The sequence below is a fragment of the Daucus carota genome, chromosome 3 (genome assembly GCF_001625215.2).
Source record: "Daucus carota subsp. sativus chromosome 3, DH1 v3.0, whole genome shotgun sequence".
NCBI lineage: Eukaryota > Viridiplantae > Streptophyta > Magnoliopsida > Apiales > Apiaceae > Daucus > Daucus carota.
In genome coordinates this window covers 27886101-27896391 of record NC_030383.2, presented here as the reverse complement: position 1 = coordinate 27896391, position 10291 = coordinate 27886101, and the positions used below count along the sequence as shown (strand labels likewise).

Here is a 10291-nt window from a genome sequence, read left to right as displayed (position 1 = left end):
TAGATTAGACGTCCGATTTGCTAGAGCTCTGCCTCGAGATTTGCATCTGACATATATATGCCGATAATCGGTATAGATGAGGTGCCGTGACGGTGATTGAGATGGTGATGATGCTGTGGTGTTATGATGGTGGTGGCAAATGGTGATGATGCTGTGGTGTTATGATGGTGGTGGCAAAGACTAAGGCGATAAGATTCTGGTAGCATATGTGTGGTAGCTTGTAATGTTAATGATATATACAATGATATATTGATAGGTTTTAGTGATTAATACCGTATAAATTAGTGGTTTTTGCCGTATCTATTAGTGAAGTTTGCAATATGGTATAGTGATTGGTGGCTGAATCTGGGAATTATATCTAAGAGTTAATGGTGGTAACCGAAAATCATGACAGTGATTGAAGGAAGGTTGAGCTGGGGCTGGGTGGAGATGGAGCAATATTCAGTTTGTGAAGATGAACAGTTATGTTGTATGTATATGTTTATTAATTGTTCTATTGTATCGTTATATTTACAATATATTCTTTAATATTAGAATTTAATTTTAGATAAGATTATAACATGTTTTCATAAAAAAAAAATACAACAATATCGCATTTATGAAATAAATACTTTATTTAATTTTAGATTCCTTAAAATATTGTATAAAATATTTATTTTCTAATAAGGATTCTTTAAAATTTTGTTATAAATATTTAGTTGTAGAACTACTCTGCGAATTTAGTATAGTACACACTCAAAATTAAGATTTTTTAATATATTCACTTATGTGCTTTTCTTATTAGAAGTTGTACAAAATAATGTTTAAATAATTTGTCTTACTAGAAGTTCTACAAAATAATATTTAAATAATTTGTCAGTATTCTATTTCGAAATAGATTTTGAGATTTTTTACAAAAATCACTTAAAATATTGTTTATCATATTATATTTAAACACATGATTTCATTCACATAATTACTAAGATAGGTAATTAGTTGATTTCCATTTTTATGTCATCCTTATTTTAATCATTCAATCTAGCATTTAGTTTATATTAAATTTGAATTTCAAAATTCAAAATTTAAAATATTCATCATAATGAAATATTTAGTAATCGGAGATTCTTTCAAATATTGTGCAACTATATAATCTCAATATTAAAATGAAAAATTTACTATATTATAAAGTGAAAAATGTGCTTTACAAAATATTTAGATTCCTTAAAATTTTCATACTAATATAAGATTCTTTCACAAAAAATAATAAATTAAAAAAAATTCATGTAAACTTTAAAAATACTGTTACAATATACTCTTTAGTATTAGAATTTAATTTTAGATAAGATTATAACATATTTCATTTAAAAAAATACAACAATATCGCATTTTTGAAATCAATACTTTGTTTTAGTTAAAGATTCTTTAAAATATTGTATAAAATATTTATTTTTCTAATAAATATTCTTTAAAATTTTGTTATAAATATTTAGTTGTTAGACTACTTTGCGAATTTTGTCACTCAAAATTAAGATTCTTTAATATATTCACTTATGTGTTTTTCTTATTAGAAGTTTTATAAAATACTCTTTAAGCATTTTGTTAGTATTCTATTTCGAAATAGAATTGAGATTCTTTACAAAAGTTACTTAAATATTGTTTATCATATTATATTTAAAAAATTTATGGTATATATACATATCAAGAATATACTATATAATTAGTTTCCTTTAGAGATTTTTTGTAGTCGTAAATAAAAGAAATAACAATATTGAGTTCTATTAGGTGTTTCAATAATTTTTAATATAAGAGTATTTAAATCTGCTCGTGTTCTCTTTTAATTTCTATATTACTTTTTTTATACGAGAGTGTTCTAATAAATAATCTACTACTGTAATATAATTATCATAAAATATAAATTGTGTTTTCATATTTATTTTAACTATATTAGTAATATATATGTACATAACCACTTTCAATCATTTTCTTAAGAGTTTTGTAAAAATAAAATATGAAACATAGAATACTATTTGAATTTATATGCGAATATTCGCTAGAAAGTCTACATATATTTAATAATTTTAATCAATAAAGTTAATAACACTTAAAATAATTCAAAATAATATGAATATATATATTCTAATGGCAAGTACTTAATAGAACCTAATATTATTAAATTTTAAATGAATACATATATATATATATATATTATTAAATTTGTCGGGAGATTATCTTAGGTGTTATAAATATATAAAAATCTTAATATATTTCATTTCATTTTAATAATGGGAATTACTTAGTTAGTAATTAAATTTCACAACTTGTATTTTACAGATAAAATGATAAATATGACGGTAATGAGTAGATTCCTTAAGAGAATATAATTATTTTAAAAATCAATTATTTAAAAAAATAAATATGACGGTAATTAGTAGATTCTCATTAAAAAGAATATAATTGTAGTAAAATTCAACTAATTAAAACACATGAGAGAATATATTTCTGGATTAAAATAAATACATAAGTATCTATCTTGGAAATATTATTTGTCGCGAGATTCTCCTAAGTGTTTTAAATAAATGATAAACTTAATGTATTATATTCTATTTTAATAATGAGAAATTAATTAGTAATTAGATTCCACATCTTTTATTATACAGATAAATATGATGATAATTAGTAATTTTTTTAAGAGAATATAGTTATATTAAAATTTAACTAAATTTTCTAAAATAATTTTCAATATAATTTAAAATTTTGTTCGACGTGCTAATGAGTATTATCGAATTATGCTTGAAATAATTAATAAAATAGTTAAAATCATTGTTTTCAAATAATAATGATAACAATAATAATAATAATAGTTTAGTGTGCTATTAAGATTAGAATTATATTTAAATGTTCTAGTAATTATTTCATTAATTTATTGAAAAAGTAATTTTAAACAATAATATTTGCAATTGTTTTCGGTGCTCTTTAAATTTTAGCTACAGTAAAATTTTAGCTAGTATTCTTTGATTGCCATAGGTGTTTTAAATGCTTGGTTCTCTATGGTGTGTCTTGCGACATTATTATTGTCTATATATTCTATAATGCATCTGCTCATTATAAATCAAGCACTTTAATTGTTTCTACCAATAGAAAATATTATCGTTGGAAAGCTTAAAATGTGAGAACCAAATAACAAATGAGGATTTGTCTTTGAACAAATGCACACCAAGATCGATTGTACAAACAGCGGATCAAAGTAAGAAATATAGACCAAAGTTCTATACCTATACCTATATATTTAAAACGAGCAGAAGTACTTGTACTTCTTCAAGCCCTTTGCACAATCCTCTGAAATCAAATCTTCACCTTCTCCAGTTATTTCTAACTCTTTCTTTCGTTCAGATTCCAAAACATGATCTGCAGTGCACGGTTATGCTTCCTGCCCCCAGAGTCTATTCTTATTTTGAAGAGCCAAAATCCTCTTCCTCCATCTGAACACTTCATTAATGGTAATAAAATGAAAAAAATAATAATTATAGTTAGATAACTCTTTCTCATATTTCTATGGAGGATACATGATCTTACCCATTATAAAAAATACTTATAATCAAGATATTTGCCACAGCAAATCAAAAATGAAATGAAAAACATCCTATTGCAGCTGAAATCAAGCCTCCATGAAAATCTACAGTCATTTTTTACTTCTATTTCATAAAATTATTACACGACGACATGAACATGTATGTTCATTCAATCATTGATAAGCAAAAGAGGCCGAGAAAACGGAAAGAGACAGTCCCAGATTGGATGGTTGGGCGTTATGTTAGAGTGTGGAAATCTGCAAGACCAAAAAAGGCTAGAGGTAAAGTACAAGGGGTAAAGAGGAAAGTGGCTAGAGAACCGGAACAAGGAGCACAAGGGGTGATGGGCAAAATCACAGCAGAGGATGTCTACCGATTAGGCGTTAAACTAGGCCTAAATCCGACAAAGGATATGACTCAAATGATTAGTTCGATAGAAGGACGGTTGTAGATCTATCAGTACTAAGGTTAGGGTTCTCTTGCAGCAATATCCTGGTTAAGTAATGGAAGGTATTAATATTGTTAGCTGGAATGTTAGGGGCATCTGTAGTGATGTGGCCAGAGCTAATGTCAGGCAGTTGTTGATGGAGTCCAGGGCAAATATTCTGTTGCTTCAACAAACAAAATGCTTGGACTGGAGTCAACACTGGTCAGATGTGTTCTGGAGAGGAGCGGACAACGAATGCTTAGTTTGTAACGCGGTAGGACAGTCTGGGGGGCTTGCCACATCATGGTTGTCCTTGGATTTCCAGGTTATATCGACTTTCAAAAGCAGACATTGGATTTGGGTAAGGGGAAAGTTTAACGGATATATGGTTAACATTGTTAATATTTATGGACCGCTTAAGCCAGATTTGAAGATTGCAGTATGGGGCTCGTTGCAGGAGTTGGTAAGCTCTTTCTACCAGGAGCCGATCTGTTTAAAATGGGAGACTTCAATTGTGTCTGTAGGAAGGAGGACAAAGCAAATTGTCATTACAATCAGCGCGATACCAAGAGATTTAATGAGTTTCTTACTGAGTGTAACCTTATGGAAATCGCGCATTCTCAAGTGGATTATACTTGGTACGGCCCAGATAACAAGAAAAGTCGACTAGATAGGGCTTTCACTAATGATTTTTGGTTAAAAGGACGCCCCTGGATGATCAAGAAATGGAGCAGAAGAAACTCTGATCATTGCCCAATCTCTGTGTTCATTCAAGCTCAGGACTGGGGACCAAAGCCTTTCAAGGGCTTTAACGTCTGGCTTTTAAACCCTGAGCTCCAACAGCTGATGAGAGATGAGATTGCCTCTTTAAGTACAAGAAATAAGGTGGATTATTTTGGTCTACTCCGAGGAGTGAAGATGAAGGTTAAAGAATGGAGTGCGGTAAAATATGATGACTTGGGTTCCTCCATTAGGGAGTTTGAACTTTCTCTTGAAAAAGCTGATGAAGGGGAAGCAGATAAGGGTGAGGTGGCAGAAATTCAATCTAAGTTATCTCATTTCTACAGCATCTGGAGTGACATTCTTAGACAAAAGTCGCGTATACAATGGGATCTAGAGGGAGATAAGAATAAGAGATTCTTTCATCAGAGCATTCAAAAAAGAAGAGCACAGAATACCATTAGAGGAATTCTAAGGAATGGGGTATGGGTTGAAGAACCAGACATGGTAAAAAGGGCGGTGTTTGATCATTTCTGTCAGGTGTTCTCAGAAAACCATGAGGAACTCTTGTTCCAGCTCGATTCTTGTATAAAGAAAAAACTGACGTCAAGTGAGCAGGAGAAGCTCGTCCGGAATTTCTCTTTGGAAGAAATCGAAGTGGCCCTCAAGGAAAGCAGTGACAATAGAGCTCCAGGCCCGGATGGATTAAATTTCAAATGGATAAAATCGATATGGCCGGCCGTTGAGCTTAAGGTGAAAGAATTCTTTGAGAATTTCTACAACACAGGGGATATTCCTAGGGGTGCCAATTCTTCTTTTATCGCCCTTATTCCGAAGGTAACAGGGGCTAAACAAATGTCCGACTTTCGCCCTATTAGCCCTATCAATTGCTCGATAAAGCTCCTCTTTAAGGTGTTGGCCAACAGAATTAAACCAAGCTTGCATTCGCTCATTGCGGAGGAACAGTCCGCTTTCATCCCAGGTAGAAACATTGGGGATGGTATCCTGTTGGCCAATGAAATCATCCATAGCATGCGAGGATTGGGAGGAGATGGTATTATTATGAAGATAGATTTTGCAAAGGCATATGACTCGGTTAACTGGAATTGCCTGCTTCACATTATGGACTGTATGAATTTTGGATCAAAATGGAAAATGTGGATTCAGGCTATCTTAAATTCTACTAATATGTCTGTTCTAGTTAACGGATCCCCGACCCCAGAATTCAAGCCAGGGAAAGGGTTGAGACAGGGGGACCCCCTGGCTCCATATCTATTCATATTGGTTGGTGTTGCATTGGCTTTTATCGGAATCTTCTAAAACTGAACTTATTGATGGTATCTTGATTGCTCCAGGATTAGACCCTATTACTCACCTACAATATGCGGATGACACGATCCTTTTCTTTCAAAATAATATTAAATCTGTGCGTGGTATCATGTCAGTCTTACTTTTGTTCCAGATTATTTCTGGGCTGAAAATCAATTTTGGGAAAAGCTATATATACAATGCTCAGAATGATCAACTAGCCCTGAACGAGAGTGCGGGTTTCTTGGGTTGCAAGATAGGGAAGCTGCCGTTCCCTTATCTGGGTGCTTGGATCGGTAAAACTCCCTCTCAATCAGATTTCTGGACTCCTTTGATCAATAGAATAAAAAATAAGCTTGCGAGCTGGAAGAGTAAATCTTTGAACGAAGCTGGGAGGGTAGTTCTTTTGAAGGCTTGCATGGATGGTATTCCTAACTACTGGTTGAATTTTCACAGGATTCCTAAGGGGGTCTGTAAAAAAATAGATATTATCAGGAGAAGATTTCTGTGGGGCGAGCTGAAAGACCCCTTGCTGCCATGCCGCCGTCTTCATCTAATCAAGTGGCGTACTCTCTCCTTACCTAAGAGCTGTGGTGGGCTAGGCATCTGCAACATGCAAGAGAAAAATATGGCCTTCCTAGGCAAATGGTGGTGGCGATTTAATAGGGAAAGAGATAGAACATGGAACAGGCTAGTAAGGGCTAAATACCAGCTAAGTCTCTATCTTGAGGAAAGACAGATTAGGAATCCCTCCCCTATCTTGAAAGATCTCCTGGCTTGTAGTTCGGATCCTCGTTTCATGGCCATGTTTAATAAATCTCAATGGAAATGGATCTTGGGGAATGGCAATTTAATCTCCTTCTGGTCAGATATTTGGGTTGGAGAGACCACTTTAGCGCAGTCATTTGGTAGGCTATTTCTCCTTGCGGTAGACAAACACATTACTGTCCGAGAAATGATAGTAGCATGGCATTCTCAGGATAACTCTTTGTGGAGAAGGACTTTAAGGGGTTGGGAGGTGGATATCGAAAAAGACCTTGGAGAAATTATAAAGAAACTGGAACTCAGGAGTTGGGATGATAGATTGTTGTGGACTCATAGCGAAGGAGGATATACAGTAAAAAGTGGATATGATAAGTTATTCAATTGTCATGGTGAAGTAAGCAGAATTTGGCAAAAAATATGGAAAATTAAAGTTCCAGCCCGCATCCTTATGTTCCTTTGGAAGGTGGTGCATAAAATTTTACCATCTAAAGTCTTTATTAATAAGAGATTTCAGGTTGATGGCATCATCCGCTCCTGGTGCAACATGGATTTAGAGGACCAAAATCATATCCTCTGGAACTGCCCAGGTGCGGCAAAAGTCTGGGAAAATTTCGATGCATGGTGGGATTTAAACCTACTTCCTTTTGTTCTACAAGGTAGTTTGGAGGCAATTCTGGGTTATGTGAATGATGCTCTGTCTAGCCAAGCTTGGGAAATTTCTATTGCTGCGGTCCTGTGGTCGTTGTGGCTAGCTCGAAATGAGAGAGTCTTTAATGGAGTTTCATTGTCTATAGAAGCAATTTCTCTTCTAGTTAAAAAGCGAGCCTTTGAGTAGTGCATTTTAGCTGATGTACTCCCAGAAAAGGCTGCGAATATTTGGGCCTGTTACCCAAAATCTATTTCGCATATAGTCGAAGCTCAGAAAAAGGAGAGGTTTATGGCCATACTACGTCACAAATATGAAATCATTGCCTTTTCAGATGGTGCATATTTCCAGGATCGAGATTAGCAGCATAAAGGTGGAGTGGGAGGTGTAATCTATGATTCTTCTAAAGAATTGGCTTTTATTTTTTTTGGGCCCTGCAATAGCATCGGAATTGAGGAGATAGAACTGGAAGCAATGTGCTATGTTAGCCAAAAAATTTCCAGTAAATGGCCAGGAAAATGCGCTGTGATTTGTTTGGATTCTTCCAATGCGGTGAAAAGATTCCAGGATTTAAAGTTAAACAATTTCAGTATAAGAAGCCCGGTTCTAGGTACTATTATTCATGCAGAGGGCTTAGCTAATATATGGTCGTGCAAAATTAGTAAACTTTGGAACAGGGAGGCTGATTTACTAGCTAAACATGGTATTAAAAAAAATCGAATCGTTGAAGGCTTTTTTTAATCTCTCTCTCTCTTCTCATCAGCTTAGTAGGGTCTCAGGGCTTTTAATGTGTATTGTTACCTATGGAAGCCTTTCCTGCATGGGTGGGTATTCCTAGAAGTCTTTTCTGGGAAATCTGTAATAATTCGAACAGTAGCCGCCTTTGGTTGCTGTGCGGGGGAATTCCTCATGCAAGCTCTGCCATCTCTCTTTGCCTAGGAAATTGAAACCCTAGCACGCGTTTGGCTGCTGCAGGGTATAAATGTGGTCTTCCCCCCATGCAGTTTCATCACCTCTCTTTCTCATTATCCCTTCTTTTCTTCTCTCCTAGCATGGATATTCACTGGTTCCCTCCCTCCCCTGGCGAAGTGAAAGTGAATGTTCACGGGGCCACTCTTCCAGCCCTAGCTGCTAATGGGAATACTACAGGCTTGGGAGCTGTTATTCGTAGAGCCAATGGTGGCATGGCTAGCAGCATTTCTGGGACGATCCCCAACTTGTCCCCTGTTGAAAATCAGTTAGCTGCTATCCATATTGGCATGAAACGAGCTTATGAGGAAACATGCAAGAAAGTTATCGTCGAAACCGATAACCTCGAGGCTTTTGGAATGCTGAAGTTCCATCATAATGGCATCTCCACCACAGCTCGCAATATCATCCAGCAGATTAAGATACTAAAGAAGGATAAGGTCTGGAAGTGCAAGATCAGGTATGTCTATCCGAGACGCAACCGAGTGGCCACATACCTAGCCTTGTTGGGGGCTGATCTCTTTGGGCGCCTCTTTCTGTCTTTTGAGCCCCTGGGAACAGCTGCTGAGCTGATGGATATGGATGTGGGTTTAGGGTTCCATGACCCCAGGTATCAAGAGGTGCAGATGAATGGAGATGAAATGGAACTGTTCGACCAAGCTCTGGATGAAGGATGGGGCGCTCCGAACGGTCCTGGACATGTAGCTCAGTTTATGAACTCTGCAGGTTTTCATGGTATGCAGGTTGGTGTTGCGCAGAGTGAAATGGAGATACATGACTTGATTTATGAGGATGAGTTGGCAGAGGAAGAAGAAGGTGATGATCCGGTGGTGATGATGGGCTGAAGAATTCTGCAGAGTTTCTTGAGGATGGTGGTTGAGCTGTTTGAGTCGTTTCTTCTTTCTCCTGGTGTCTAGCTTGAGTTTTAAGATTAGTTTTATGTCTCCCTAGTTTCTTTGTGTCCAGTGGTTTCTGTTTAAGTATTGCTCTAGGTTTATGTTAGTTAGGTGCTGTGGTGTTTGTTTCTGTGTGGAGTCCGAGTCTGGTTGTATTCCTCCTACTATAAGTGGAGGTTTAACTTATCTTTAATGAAGTCGCTTGCTGTTCAAAAAAAAAAAAAACTAGTGCACCTTAAAATTCCAACCTATACTAGCTGCATAGAGCAAAAGAATTTATATATTTAAAAAGACCACTTGCAAAAGTATTTGAATACACCAGTATGTACAAAAACTAACTGGACCCGGCAACATATTCTTCTGGCACAAACCAGCAGTAATAGATTAGCAATGACACACAAAAAATAGTAATAGATAATCATGAACTCCTAACTGAATCGAGCTAAGAATCTCAAAATCTTTTTTTGTAACGTATATGTTACAGATTTATCATCTTCTTTGAAAAAACTAATCAATTACAAAATAATAATTATATTACATACCTCGCGTAATCGCGTTCACACCATCAGAAATTGATATATATTATTGGTTTGCACTTAATGATTCAAGAATCTCGACCTCTTCCCCCCTACAGAGATATAAGAATTATGCGCACACTAGCTGACGAAACTTAATCGAGGGAAGCAAATCCCTAACTAATTACTAAATCAGCATACTTACCGTAATTATCAAGATTCTAGTTCCTTCTGTTACGATATGAAATCATGCCGGGACTTTATTTGACTTGAGCAAGGGAGAAATAATGTTGTTGAATATGAAGCGGAGTTTGCAAAGTTAGCCAAGTACGCGCCGACTCTAGTTACCGATGAGAGTAGCCGATCAAGAATGTTGGAAGAGGGACTTCGAAGAGACATTAGAAACGTTGTGGCGTCATTTGAACTTCAGACGCACGAGTCTGTCCTCAACAAGGCCTTGCTGATCTAGTGGGGTTTGGTAGAATCGTAGAAAGCTA

At 35.4% G+C, this 10291-nt stretch overlaps 1 long non-coding RNA gene across 1 annotated transcript; it reads right to left on the bottom strand.

Annotated features, from left to right (window-relative positions):
* Window positions 1–3109: 3109 nt before the first annotated feature.
* On the bottom strand, window positions 3110–10048 carry LOC135151758 (uncharacterized). The gene is made up of 3 exons (XR_010290649.1): window positions 10000–10048; window positions 9822–9907; window positions 3110–3465 (listed from the first exon to the last, which is right to left on the bottom strand). It is a non-coding gene; the product is annotated as an uncharacterized LOC135151758 (long non-coding RNA).
* Window positions 10049–10291: the final 243 nt, after the last annotated feature.